Raw genomic sequence first — 15,069 nt, forward strand, 5'->3', positions numbered from 1 at the left:
CACTCCAGCCCGGATGACAGAGTGAGACTCCGTCTTAAAAAAGAAAAAGAAAAAGAAAAAAAAGAGCCTAACATGAGACCCCTACAACTGGGGAGCGGGGTGGCCTGGGGTCTAGTTTCATCTGGGAAATCTGGAGGGTGACAGGAGGGCTCACCAGCTGCTCTGGTGGGGCTGCTGCCACCTCACTGGGACCAGCCTGCACCCTCAGAGTTTTTTCTGGGTTAGGGAGGCAGGAGAGTTTCTTCTGAACAGACGTAGGTCCCATGGCAGAGAAAGCCTGCAAGGACTCTATGTCTTGAGTCTATGTAGAGGGATCCTAGTGGGAGAAGATTGGAACTGAATGCCCAGGGGCTGAGGATGGGGTCTCAGATGACCACCTGAAATGAGATTGGACTTGAGACACATCCACAGATTAAAGAGGACTTTGGGAGAAAGGCTGAGCTGGCACTCAGCCGGTAACTTGAGTGGAGGGGGTGTAAAAGCACTCCATGAAAAAGAGGCAAAATTTAACATCTGCCCGCCAAGACAGTCTGAAGCCAATTCTATGGTAACTGGCTCGGGGAGGCCAAGTGGAACGAGAGAGAAGACCAAGCCGTCTCCATTGTGTCCACTGGAGGTTCCCAGCTGGCCAGGCGCAAGCTGGGGAAGAGAGAAGGATGTAAGGTAAAAATAAGCTCAGAGTTTTGATGAATACCTCACACTAATGTTCCAATTTCTGGTGTGAGACTGCGTTTGCAACTGAAAGCAACCACAGACTATTCTAAGCATGAGCAGAAAAATCTCAGGCCTGCTGAAATTGGCATCCAGGCTGGGGAGGGTGTCCCATTCTGAATAATTATGATGCAAAGAAATAGCACACTGGTTACTTAAGGCTCAGCAGCTTGGCAGCTGGGACACGCACAGCAGTAGCTCTTTGTCTCACTGCCCCAGTCACCTGATGGACTTTGGTTCACAGACTACTCTTTCTCTAGCTCATAGATTATTCCTTGAAGGATGTTTGTCTGAATATCAAGGTCAAGTTCTCTTAGCAAACGCCACTTCTTACCACTGATTATCTTGAGCCTAATTTCCCTAGAAGTCAGATGGGCCGGGTGTGGTGGCTCACACCTGTAATCCCAGCGCTTTGGGAGGCTGAGGCAGGCAGATCACCTGAGGTCAGGAGCTCAAGACCAGCCTGGCCAACATGGTGAAACCCTGTCCCTACTAAAAATACAAAAATTAGCCATGGCGGTGGGAGCCTGTAATCCTAGCTACTCAGGAGGCTGAGGCAGGAGAATCACTTGAACCTGGGAGGCGGAGGTTGCTGTGAGCCAAGATTGCGCCATTGCACTCCAGCCTGGGCAACAGAGTGAGACTCCATCTCAAAAACAAAAACGAAGAAGTCAGACAACCTCCCTGATGGATACTATCCTGAGAGAGAGAGAGAAGAACATGCCATGGCCATGCTTTTTTCTCTGTACCAGACAGCGGCAGCGCTACCCAAGAATCAGGCCAGGAGTTGGAACCAGGCAGGCTGGCTTCTGCCGCTTAGAAGTCATGTGGCCCCATGGACAGACTTAAGCTCTCTGCCCTACTGGCTGGTCATCTGTAAAACAGTTGATAGTAATAATGTGTATCTCACAGGGTTAAGAGTATGTAATAAATTATCTATTAGGTTCAACTCTAGGAAATCCCTCACATTCAACCATCTTTTACTCTACAAAAATAGCAGTTTCTAATGATTCATCCAAATATGTAAACAATGCTTTGCAACCTCTCCATTGCTAGTTATTGTGTCAAACAAAACAAAACAGCAGTAACAACAAAATTTTTCCATCCATGCTCCAAATAATGAGTCTCCAGAATTCTGTTTCCAGGAATATCTTCTCAAGGAGCCTGGTGAGTTGTAAAGTAGCCACGATCGACAGCTCAAGACCTGTGAATGCTCAAGACCTTCCTGGTTTCCTTGCTAGATTTTCCCAGTACCCACAGAGCTCACTGTCTCTCTTCTGGGCCTCACTGCAAAAACAAGCACAACCTGTGCCTCAAACACAAAAAACTCTCAATCATATTCTGAAATTTCACTACACTGTGTCTCAATAGATATTTATTGCATTCATCCTGCTTAACATCAAGTGCACCCTCTCAATTCTAAAGACTCGCATTTTTCTTTGGGTTTGAGAAATATTCATTTATTCTTTTTGTTTTTTTGAGACTGGGTCTCACTCTGTCACTCAGGCTGGAGTGCAGTGGTGCCGTCATGGGTCACTGCAGCCTCAACTTCACAGGCTCAAGCAGTCCTCCCACCTCAGCCTCCCAAGTAGCTGGGACTGCCTCAGGATCACCTGAGGTCTGGAGTTCGAGACCAGCCTGGCCAACATGGTGAAACCCTGTCTCTACTAAAAACACAAAACTTAGCTGGGCATGGTGGTGTGCACCTGTAATCCCAGCTACTTGGGAGACTGAGGCATGAGAATCACTTGATCCCGGGAGGTGGAGGTTGCAGTGAGCCGAGATCACGCTACTGCACTCCAGCCTGGGTGACAGAGTGAGACTCTGTCTCAAGAAAAAAAAAAAGTAATTGAAGCACATTTAGTAAAACAATAAATTGTCAGTATTGATTGGTGGTAACATAGTATTATATTATTTGCTGTTCTATTTTGTAACTTTAAAGAAATTATCTCTATTCTGTTTTCTTCTTCTGGAACATCCATTAGAGGGATATTGGAACTTTAGAATGTATTTTTCATATCCCTTAAATATATTAATTTATATTTTTCTTCCCTAATGCTGCATTCCGGAAGGGTCTCTCAGCTCAATTTTCCAGCTCAGTAATTCTTTTTTTCTAACCTCCTTTTTTTTTTTCCTTTTATAATATTGTTTTTATCATATTGTTAAAATAGTCACTGGTCAGTGTTTGTGTTTACAAAACCGTTTTGTTAAGACTTTGTCCCCTGTTTTGTCCGTCTATGTGAAGATGTTAGGAAGAAATGAAGTGGGCTGGGCGCAGTGGCTCATGCCTGTAATCCCAGCACTTTGGGAAGCCGAGGTGGGCAGATCACAAGGTCCGAAGTTTGAGACCATCCTGACCTATATGGTGAAACCCCGTCTCTACTAAAAATACAAAAATTAGCCAAGTGTGGTGGCTCATGCCTGTAATCCCAGCTACTGAGGAGGCTGAGACAGGAGAATCACTTGAACCTGGGAGGCGGAGGTTGTAGACAGCCGAGATCCTACCACTGCACTCCAGCCTGGGTGACAGAGTGAGACTCCATCTCAAAAAAAAAAAAAAAAAAAGAAAGAAATAGTCTATCTCATATATATATATACATATATATATATATATTTTTTGCTATATGCTTATTAGAATGTCCAAGATAACAATAATTTAAAAAATGAACAATACAAGGAGATGGTCACAGGAACCCTCATATACTGCTCAAGGGTATGCAAAATGGTATGGTCTTTTTTTTTTTTTAATTTTACTGTAAGTTCTGGGATACATGTGCAGAACATGCAGGTTTGTTACATAGGTATACATGGGCCATGGTGGTTTGCTGCACCTATCAACCCGTCATCTAGGTTTTAAGCCCCACGTGCTTTAGATATTTCTCCTAATGCTCTCCCTCCCCTTTCCCCCCACCCCCCAACAGGCCCTGGTGTGTGATGTTCCCCTCCCTGTGTCCATGTGTTCTCATTGTTCAACTCCCACTTATGAGTGAGAACATGTGGTGTTTGGTTTTCTGTTCCTGTGTTTGTTTGCTGAAGATGATGGTTTACAGCTTCATCTAGGTCCCTGCAAAGGGCATGAGCTCATTCTTTTTTATGGCTGCATAGTATTCCATGGTGTATATGTGCCACATTTTCTTTATCCAGTCTATCATTGATGGGCATTTGTGTTGGTTCTAAGTCTTTGCTATTGTAAATAGTGCTGCAATAAACATACATGTGCATGTGTCTTTATAGTAGAATGATTTATAATCCTTTGGGTATATACCCAGTAATGGGATCACTGGGTCAAATGGTATTTCTGGTTCTAGATCCTTGAGGAATTTCCACACTGTCTTCCACAGTGGTTGAACTAATTTACACTCCCACAACAGTAGGAAGTGTAACTTCCTACTACTTCACATCCTCACCAGCATCTGTTGCTTCCAGACTTTTTAATGATCACCATTCTAACTGGCATGAGATGGTATCTCATTGTGGTTGTGATTTGCATTTCTCTAATGATCAATGATGATGAGCTTTTTTTCGTATGTTTGTTGGCCACATAAATGTCTTCTTTTGAGAAGTGTCTGTTCATATCCTTCATCCACTTTTTTTTTTTTTTTTTTTTTGAGATGGAGTTTTTGCTCTTGTCATTCGGGCTGGAGTGCCATGGCACGATCTCGGCTCACTGCAACCTCCGCCTTCCCAGTTCAAGTGATATTCCTGCCTCAGCCTCCTGAGTAGCTGGGATTACAGGCGCCCACCACCATGCCCGGCTAATTTTGTATTTTTAGTACAGACGGGGTTTCTCCATGTTGGTCAGGCTGGTCTTGAACTCCCAACCTCAGGTGATCCACCTGCCTCAGCTTCCCAAAATGTTGGGATTACAGGCGTGAGCCACCATGCTGGCTGTCTAACCTCCACCTCCATTTGTTTAAAAAAAATATTTTTTTCTAAACTCCTTCTTTTTAAAAAAGAAAAAATTTGTCATAGAAGACTTAACATTAGAGATCTCTCCCCTTAACTAATTTCTAAGTGTGCAGTGCCTAATTGTTGACTAGAGAGTCAATGCTGCACAGCAGATCTCTAGAGCTTATTCATCTCGCTTGACTGAAACCTGATGCCTACTGGTTAGTAACTCCCCCAGTCCCTGGTAACCGCCATTCTACTCTTTGATTCCATAAATTTCACCATTTTAGATACCTCATATAAGTGGAATCATGCAGTGTTTGTCCTGTGACAGGCTTTTTTTCACTTAGCCTAACGTCCTCAAGCTTTATCCATGCTGTCACATATTGCAGAATGTCCTTCTTTTTTTTTTTTTTTTTTGAGACGGAGTCTCGCTCTGTCACCCAGGCTGGAGTGCAGTGGCGCAATCTCAGCTCACTGCAACCTCCGCCTCTGGGTTCAGGTGATTATTCTGCCTCAGCCTCCCGAGTAGCTTGGACTACAGGTGTGCGCCACCATGCCTGGCTAATTTTTGTATTTCTAGTAGAGATGGGGTTTCACCATATTGGTCAGGCTGGTCTCAAACTCCTGACCTCGTGATCCACCTGCCTCGGCCTCCCAAAGTGTTGGGATTACAGGCGAGCCACCGCGCCCGGCCAGAATGTCCTTCTTTTTAAAGGCTGAATAGTATTTCACTATATGTATATACCACATTCTCCTTATATATTCATCGGTTAATAGACATTAAGGTTGTTTCTACATCTTGTCTATTGTGAATAGTGCTGCGGTGAATGTAGGAGTGCTAATATCTCTTTAAGATCCTGATCTCGATTCTTCTGGGTAAATATCCAGAAGTAGGATGCTGAATTATATGGTGGTTCTAGTTCTAGTATTTTGAGAAACCTCCATACTGTTTTTCATAGTGGCTGCACCTGCACCATTTTGCATTACCATCAACTGTGTGCAAGAGTTCTGATTTTTCTACAGCTTTGCTAACACTTATCTTTTATGTTTTTGGTAAGACCCATCCTGATAGGTGTGAGGTGATAGCTTATTGCTGTTTTGATTTGCATTTCCCAGATGATTTGTGATGATTAGTGCTCAATTAGGGATTGAACATTTTTTCATATACTTGTTGGCCATTTGTATGTCTTCTTTGGAGAAATGTCTATTCAAATCATTAGCCCATTTTAAAATCAGGTTATTAGTTTTTTCTAAATTATTGAGTTGTAGAAGTTCCCTATATTTTTTATTTTATTATATTTTATTTTTGAGACAGAGTTTCGCTCTTGTCACCCAGGCTGGAATCTCAGCCCACTACAACCTCTGTCTCCTGGGTTCAAATGATTCTCTTACCTCAGACTCCCTGGTAGTTGGGATTACAGGTATGCACCACCACACCTGGCTAATGTTGTATTTTCAGTAGAGACGAGGTTTCACCATGTTGGCCAGGCTGGTCTGGAACTCCTGACCTCAGGTGATCCTCCTGCCTCGGCCACCCAAACTGTTGGGATTACAGGTGTGAGCCACCGTGCCTGGCTCCTTATATTTTTTAGAGATTAACCCCTCACCAGTCATATGGTTTGAAAATATTTCCTCTCATTTCATAGGTTGTCTTTCATTCTTGATTCTTTTCTTTGCTATGCAGAAGCTTTTTAGTTTGATATAGTCCCACTTTTTATATTTGCTTTTGTTGTCTGTGATTTTGGTGTCATATCTGTGAAATCATTGCAAAGATCCATGTCACAAAGATTTTCCTCAGTGTTTTCTTCTAGGAATTTTACAGTTTCCTCTTTCTTTTCTGATCTCATTTAACTGTTTTACCTTTTTTTCTGAGTTGGTCTAGCCAAAGATTTGTCAATTTTCTTTATCTTTTCAAAAAGCTAATTCTTACTTTTGTTCATTTTTTTTGTTTTCTTTTTTTTTTTTTTTTTTTGAGACGAAGTCTCACCCTGTCACCCAGGCTGGGGTGCAACGGCGCAATCTCAGCTCGCTGCAACATTTGCCTCCCGGGTTCAAGTGATTCTCCTGCCTCAGCCTCCGAAGTAGTTGGGATTACAGGCATGCGCCACCACACCCGGCTAATTTTGTATTTTTAGTAGAGAGGGGGTTTCGCCATGTTGGTCAGGCTGGTCTTGAACTCCTGACCACAGGTGATCTGCCCACCTCAGCCTCCTAAAGTGCTGGGATTACAGGTGTGAGCCACCGCACCCGGCCGATTTTTTTCTATTGTTTTTCTTTTTTCAGTCTTATTTATCTGTGCCCTAATCTTTGGTATTTATTTCTTTCTGCTAACTTTGGGCTTAGTTTGTCATTTTTTTCCCAGTCAGTTGAGTTGTGAAACTTATGAGATGCAACAAAAGCAGTCCTAAGAGAGTATAGTGATACATACCGACAGTTACAGTTAAAGTAATTATTGATAGAAAAGGATTTACTATTGCCATTTTGTTAGTTGCTTTCTAATAGCCTTGTGGGTTTTTTTTCTGTCTTTTCCTCCTTGCTGTCTTCCCTTGTGTTTTATTTTTTTGTATTGCTATGCTTTGATTCCTTGTGTGTGTGTGTGTAACTTCTTCTTTTTTTTTTTTTTTTAAGACGGAGTCTCGCTGTGTCACCCAGGCTGGAGTGAAGTGGGGCAATCTTGGCTCACTGCAACCTCTGCCCTCTGGGTTCAAGCGATTCTCCTGCCTCAGCCTTCTAAGTAGCTGGGATTACAGGCATGCGCCACCATGCCCAGCTAATTTTTGTATTTTTAGTAGAGGTGGGGGTTCACCATGTTGGCCAGGCTGGTCTCGAACTCCTGACCTCAGGTGATCCACCTGCCTCGGCCTCCCAAAGTGCTAGGATTACAGGGGTGAGCCACTATGCCTGGCCCTTGTGCAACTTCTATAGGTATTTATTTTGTAGTTACCTTGGGGCTTAGGTAAAATATTTTATAGTTATGACAGTTTATTTTAAGCTGATAATTTAAGTTTAATCACATACAAAAACTTTACACTTTTAACTTCTACCCCCATCACACTTTATATTATTGTCATAATTTATATCTCTTAATTCTGTGCATAAGCCAAGGCTTGAATGTTTGTGCCATCAGAAACTCATGTTGAAACCTAATCCCCAGTGTGGCAGTATTGAGAGGTGGGGCCTTTAAGAGGTGATTGGATCATGAGGGCCCTGCCCTCATGAATGGATTAATCCATTATTGGATTAATGGATTAATGGGTAAATAGATTATCACAGAAGTGGAACTGGTGGCTTTATAAGCAGAGGAAGAGAGACCTGAGCTAGCGCTCTCAGCCCCCTCACCATGTGATGTCCTGTACTGTCTTGGGATTATGCAGGGTGTCCCCACCAGCAAGAAGGCCTCCACCAGACGTGGCCCCTTGACCTTGGACTTCCCCAACTCTAGAACTTTAAAAAATAAACTTCTTTCATTTATAGATTACCCTGTCTCAGGTATTCACTTACAGCAACAGTAAATGGATTAAGAGTATATTTTAATATATTTTTGGTTATAGTTCTTTTCTTTTCCTTCCTCTTCTTCTTCCTCTTCCTCTTCCTCCTCCTCCTCTTCCTCTTCCTCTTCCCCTTCCCCTTCCCCTTCCTCCTCCTCTTCCTGCTCCTCCTCCTCCTCTTCTACTTCTCCTTCTCCTTGTCCTCCTCCTCCTCCTCCTCCTCCTCCTCCTCCTTCTCCTTCTTCTTCTTCTGACAGAGTCTTGCTCTGTGGCCCAGGCTGCAGTACAGTGGTGTGATCTCAGCTCACTGTAACCGCTGCCTCTGGGGTTCAATAGATTCTCCTGCCTTGGCCTTCCCAGTAGCTGGGATTACAGGCATGTGCCACCATGCTTGGCTAATTTTTTATCCTTTTAGTGGAGGTGGGGTTTCAACATGTTGGCCAGGCTGGTTTCGAACTTCTGACCTCAAGTGATCTGCCCGCCTTGGCCTCCCAAAGTGTTGAGATTGTAGGCGTGAGCCACCATGCCTGGCTGGTTATAGTTATTTTCAATCTTTTTTCTTTTAACTTGTATAGGAGAATTAAAAGTGATTTCTCCATCACCATTACAGTAGTACAGTATTCGATATTTGTCTATATATTTACCTTTACCAGTGAGTTTCATACTTTCTTTTAATATCGTGTTGCTATTTAGCATACTTTCATTTCAACTTGAAGAACTTCTTTTAGCATTTCTTGTAAGGCAGGTCTAGTGATGAACTCTCTCAGCTTTTGTTTGTCTGGTAGTCTTTATTTCTCTTTCATTTTTGAAGGACAGTTTTGTCAGGTATAGTAGTCTTGGTTGGCAGTTTTTTTCTTTCAGTGCTTTGAATATATCATCCTACTCGCTTCCTAGCTCAGTAATTCTTATAAATTGTGATTATTTTGTTGTCAGCTCATCTGCTTAATTTTTTATTTCCATTACAAAATTTTTGAGATGCCTTATTGACTTTTTTTTTTTTTTTTTAAATCACAGCTTGCCTAAATTTGTTTTTATGTCTTGGCTGTTAGACCCTCCCTTATTCTTCCAAGTATTTGCTTTTTTATTTTTTTTGGAGATGGAGTCTTGCTCCCATCGTGCAGTCTGGAGTGCAGTGGTGCAATCTTGGCTCACTGCAACCTCCACCTCCCAGGTTCAAGTGATTCTCCTTCCTCAGCCTCATGAGTTGCTGGGATTACAGGTGTGCACCACCACACCCAGATAATTTTTATATTTTTAGTAGAGATAGGGTTTTGCCATGTTGGCCAGGCTGGTCTCGAACTCCTAACCTCAGGTGATCCACCTGCCTTGGCCTCCCAAAGTGCTGGGATTACAGGTATGAGCCACTGCACCCAGCCTCTTCTGAATATTTGAATTGCATTAAGTCTTGCTATGATTACACTTGGCCTTTGTAAGTTCTTCTTCTTTTTTTTTAATGGTTCGTTCTATTTCTTTCATAGTGTTGGCTTTACGCAAATACTTGCTGATTGTTGATGTGCTCATTGTTTTAATTGAGAGACTCTGTTAGGCTCTCTGATGTCTGTGCTGCTTGCTTTGGGAAGGAGTGGGATAGAAGTGGGATTGGAGAAAAGGGAGGGTGGGCAGTTGGGAACAGGGTATGGCACAGGCTGGTCTTGTGGATATGAGTGCTCCAGTTTCTGGTTTGCATGGAGCACTGCTTTGTCTCTCTGACCCACGCTGACAGCCATTGCCCTACCTGGTGGGGACCCAGTTGCCTCTGGCTGGCTGGGCATTTGTGAATATGTGAGCAGGAATTGGTTTATGGAGGCCAAACACATGGCAGTTCCTCTTGGTGGTTTCTCCATTTGGGTTGCCCCAGATCCCTCCAGCTCCCAGGCCCTTCCTCCTTGGTCGTGGTGCTCTCCCATCCACATTTTAAACTAAGTTTTCTTTCTTCAATCAGATCCTATCATCATTTCATCAGCATTTCATCTTTAGGAATTCTCCACCGTTTTTGGTCCATCATGAGACCCCCTTCATGATTTTGAGTTATAGCTTTAAAAAATGTCGTTTCTTTCATTTGTTAGGAATATATCTTATTTAGGCCAGGCGCGATGGCTCATGCCTATATTCCCAGCACTTTGGGAGGCCAAGGCGGGTGGATCACTTGAGGTCAGGAGTTTGAGACTGGCCTGGCCAACATGGTGAAAGCCTGTATCTACTAAAAATATAAAAATTAGCTGAGCATGGTGGCGGGCACCTGTAATCCCAGCTACTCAGGAGGCTGAGGCAGGAGAATCGCTTGAACACAGGAGGCAGAGGTTGCAGTGAGCCAAGATCGTGCCACTGCATTCCAGCCTGGGCAACAGAGCAAGATTCGGTCTCAAAAAAAAAAAAAGAAAGAATTATATCTCATTTATAGTCCACCATCTGTGAATCTCAGGCTTGGAGAGAAAGCTTACGTCTAGATACATAGATTTGGGAATCATTTGAATAATAAATGAAAACTTGAAGCATGGTAGGATAAAAGATATTCAGAGAATGTGTGCACAGAGAGAGGAAAAACCAGCCAAGGGCAGAATTTAGGAAATTACCTGTTCTTAAGGGGTTGGGATACAATGAGAAATCAGTGGCAAGGGGTGATTGGAGAGGTAACAGGAGACTCAGAGAGGGGGAGACGAGAGAGGAAGGATAAAGACTACAGAGAGGTGATATGTCAGTCCTGAGGAAAGGTCACAAGGACAACACCCGAGGCTGCTGGTGACCTGTGAGAGCTGCCTCACTGGAGGGGTGAGGCCAAAGCCAGATGGAGATGAGCTAATGAGTGAGTGGGAGAAAGCAAAGGCAGGCAGTGGGCACCCTCCGATGACGGTAGTGAGAGAGGGCAGGCAAAGTGGAGGGGGCTTGAAGGCATAACAGAGCCAGGAGCAGATTCTGGAAGACCCTTGGAAACATCCCTCCATTGAATTGACTCCCTCATCCCACCCCTACCAGCTGCAGGGCTTGGCTCTGATCTTGCAGTATAGGAGCAGATATTCTCAGTGGGTCATTGTTAAGGGTGGTGGAGATCAATCCTTCTCTCCAGTCACCGCAATCTGATCTAGCAGGCATCTGCTGTTCTCTGGCCTCTCTTTTTCCTCTGGAGGTGGAGAAGTCCCACCATCCTGGGCACATCCCCTCCACTCTCCTTCCCCCGATGATCATGTCCCTAAAACACCTCAGTTTGCCAGTTCATCGCCCCCACATCTTCCGTGGTTTCCCCGTAAACTAAGCCCCTAGCATATCCTTGAAGGCTCCCCATGCTCTGGCCCTTTCTCTGTAATCTCAGTCCCTCCACACATTGCTACTGAGCCTTTATTAAGAGCCAGGCAAGGGGCTCATGGCCTAGCAGTGGGGCACTGAGACACCTCTGGAGCAAATGGTACAATACCATGTGGAATGTTCTGGCATCAAGGTTTGTCCTGGGGCCAGATGGCACTGACACGGCAGTGGACAAGGTCTAGGGGAAGAAAGCTAGGGGTTGGGCTGGCATGTGCAAAGGCCCAGAAACAAGTCTGTGATACACTTGGTAAAGGCAGTTGGCTTTGTCGTCTAGATTCTAGAGCAGTGTGTGAGTTTGTGGAGGGAAAGAAAGGGTGAGAAAGATGGGAAAGGAAGCCTGCGAGAGCTGTGGAAATGCACTCTGTTCCAAGGCGATGGGCCATGCGGAAGGGCTGTAAGCAGGAGGCAGCCTATCCATATTGGTGTTCCACAGAGATGGCCCTGGGGCCTGTGCTGGAGGAAAGACGGCACAGGAAGATCCATTAGGAGGCTTGTTCTGTGCAGGCAGATGGTGATGAGGACCTGTGCTTCCCTCAGCAGTGGGAGGTGATTAGAGACAGTTCCCACATTGTAGCAGGCGAGGGCTGGTGAGGAGCAAAGGTGTGGCGGGCATTTCTAAAGAGAACACCTGATTAGGTGGTGCAGATCCCACAACATGTGACACAGGGAACGGCGTGGGGGAGGTTGCTGAGCCTCATTGTCAGTCCTGCTCCCAGGCTCCACAATCCCACCCACACATCCTCCACCTAACAGGTCTCTTCTCTGAACACGCGCTGTCTTGCCACACCTTTGCTAATGGTGTTCTTTCTGCCTGAAATGCCCTCACCACCCACTCTTCACCACCTCGTACACAATAAAATAAATGATAATTAGAGCAAACTTTTGAGCTCTCACCACAAATCCAGGGAGGATGCTGACTGCTCTGTTTGTATATTTAATACTCACAACAAGCCTATGAGATGGACATTTTTATTCCAGTTGCTAGATGTAGAAACTGGAGCCCAGAGGTGGTTATGTTGCTGATGGGCACCAGGCAGAGCTGGTTCCTGGGCTCTGTGGCACTGGGAAATGCTAGGACCAGTTCTTACCAGTCCCTGGAATGAGCTCCCATCTATAGTTCCTGGGCTCGCCTGTCTCATGGAGGAGAGAGCAGTAGGGAGGGAGCACCAGCACTGAGGACTTTTCCCTTCTTGAAGCAGTCTCTTTCCAGTCTCTCGCATTCTCTTTTTTTTTTTTTTCTAGACAGAGTCTCGCTCTGTGGCCCAGGCTGGAGTGCAGTGCACTCACTGCAACCTTCACCTCTTGGGTTCAAACGATTCTCCTGTTTCAGCCTCCTGATTAGCTGGCACTACAGGCATGGGCCACCACGCCCAGCTAATTTTTTTTTATTTTTAGTAGAGACGGGGTTTTGCCATGTTGGCCAGACTGGTCTCGAACTCCTGACCTCAGGTGATCCTCCCATCTCGGCCTTCCAACGTACTGGGATTACAGGTGTGAGCCACTACACGCAGCCTCTGGCATTCTCTTCCTCTCCACTTCCCTACCCTTCAGGGTTGGGGTTCTTTCGCGTTCTAACTTAGACCTTTGTGTCATCACTCAGTCCATGCTCATGTCTTAATGACCACCTGCATCTAGCAATTCCCGACTCTTTATCTTGATCCCAGGCCTCTTTCTCAAGCACCAGCCATGTATATCCACCTACTGAGTTGACATCCCAACTTAAACATGTGGCGTGGAATACAGAATTCACGACCTTCTTCTCCCTCCCCTCCCTCTTCTCTTCCCCACATCACTGAGTGACCCACCATCCAGCCTCCCCAGGGCTGAACCCAGAACCCCATGTGTCCTTTACTTATCTGCCCACGATGCCCAACCTCTCCCAGCCAGCTTACAACCACCAGGCTCAGTCGATTTTCCTTTAAACATCTCTTAACTCTCCATTCCCTTCCATCCCTACCATTACCCTATGTCTGGTTGACTGCCACGGCTTTCTTCTTTATTTCTTTTCCTCCAACTATTGTCTTAATAGCAACTATAGACATCTTTCTAAAGTGGAGAATAGCTTAGATGCAATGCAGCATGGACTCCAGGGCCAAACTACCTGGGTTCAGACTGTGGCTTTCTTACTTGCTACCTATATGACCTTGGGGAAATTACTTATCCTTCAGCTTCGTCATCTGTAAAATGAGAATATTAACAGGTTTTACACAATCTCTTATCCAAAACCCTTGGGATCACATATGTTTCAGAATTCAGAAATTCTGCGTTTTATAAAAGGCAGTACTTTGCCTGTGTCCTGTATTTTTTAACACTCCTAGTGAGATCTGGGGCAATACCCTGCAATCGAACATGGCACTTCTGCAGTGAAACATACAAATATTCACATCACATGGGGAAAAATAAAGATAGAATGTCAGTTCAGATCAATAAAGATGTCAGTTCAGCTCAAATTTTGCTGCCAAATAAGTCATGAAAATCTTTAGGTTGGGAGAGTTTTGGATTGTGGAATTGATGTTAGCAGATAGTGGACCTACTTCATAAGGCTGGTAGAAAGATTACATAAATTTGGTCAGGCGTGGTGGCTCACGCCTGTAATCCCAATATTTTGGGAGACTGAGGCGGGTGGATCACCTGAGGTCAGGAGTTTGAGACCAGCTTGGCCAACATGGTGAAACCCTGTTTCTACTAAAAATACAAAAATTAGCCAGGTATGATGGCACACGCCTGTAGTCCTAGCTACTTGGGAGGCTAAGGCAGGAGAATTGCTTGAACCCGGGAGGCGGAGGTTGCAGTGAGAAGAGATCTCGCCACTGCACTCCAGCCTGGACAACAGAGCAAGACTCCATCTCAAAAAAAAAAAAAAAAGAAAGAAGAAAAGTTACATGAATTAAATGTGCCTATAATTTTATAGTCATTTGCAGAGTGCTTGGCACACAGTTGGGTGATATAAATGCTGGTTAAGGGGCGTTTTTCTACTTAAACCCTCCTGTGGAATCTCCTAGGTCCCGGGAGAAACCTCACTCCTGGGAAGCTCCGGCATGCTACCCCTGTTGGCTGGGAGACAGCTCTGCCACATTTTTTTCGACTCTTCCATTGCTCTGCTGATTCACAGGCTCCAGCTTCCAGAACCTTTCCCCCTGTCAGGACAGTAGTCCACCTCCCTTTCCACATGCTTGTCCTGTTGCTCGTTGGGTTCCAGGAGGCTCTCTCCGTCCCCCGGCTCTGTGTATGGCCCCACCGTCCTTACCACACTGTCCTGCAAGTGCTCGTTAACTCGCCTGGCTTCGCCTCTGCCATCTCTGCTCCCTCAATGAAGGAACCCTGGGATTTTGCTCGCCCCTAGTATCTGGCACATAGTATACCCCCAGGAAGTATTTATTGTGAAAATCAATACATTATCTGAATTGATATTTGTTGAGCATCTGTGTGCGCAAGGCTGGTGGTAAGCCTTCTGCACAATCATTCCACGCAGATTGCAAAGCCCCTCTCTGAGGTAGCATCGTAACCCCTGCTTTCCCTTAGAAGCTTGTGCTCCCCGATCTCCTACCTTCCGGTCCTCCTTGTATCTGTCACTGGGTCACCTCGCTTGCCCACTAAAGATTTTGGCATGTATTCCACGGTTTTCCCTGGCAGCTCAGGGCCCTTCTCATGTCCTTGTCAAGAAAGCCCCGTGCTGGCT

The 15,069-nt window shown here is 45.0% G+C and overlaps 1 non-coding gene across 1 annotated transcript in view; it reads left to right on the plus strand.

Moving 5' to 3' along the window:
• Positions 1–14,798, plus strand: part of LOC112132668 (uncharacterized) — a 43,144-nt gene extending 28,346 nt beyond the window's left edge. Inside the window, exon 4 of the transcript XR_008523467.2 lies at positions 14,393–14,798. This is a non-coding gene — a transcript (uncharacterized LOC112132668). The remainder of the gene's footprint in view (positions 1–14,392) is intronic.
• The last annotated feature ends 271 nt before the right edge of the window (positions 14,799–15,069 follow it).

The sequence above is a fragment of the Pongo abelii genome, chromosome 2 (genome assembly GCF_028885655.2).
Source record: "Pongo abelii isolate AG06213 chromosome 2, NHGRI_mPonAbe1-v2.0_pri, whole genome shotgun sequence".
Lineage (NCBI taxonomy): Eukaryota > Metazoa > Chordata > Mammalia > Primates > Hominidae > Pongo > Pongo abelii.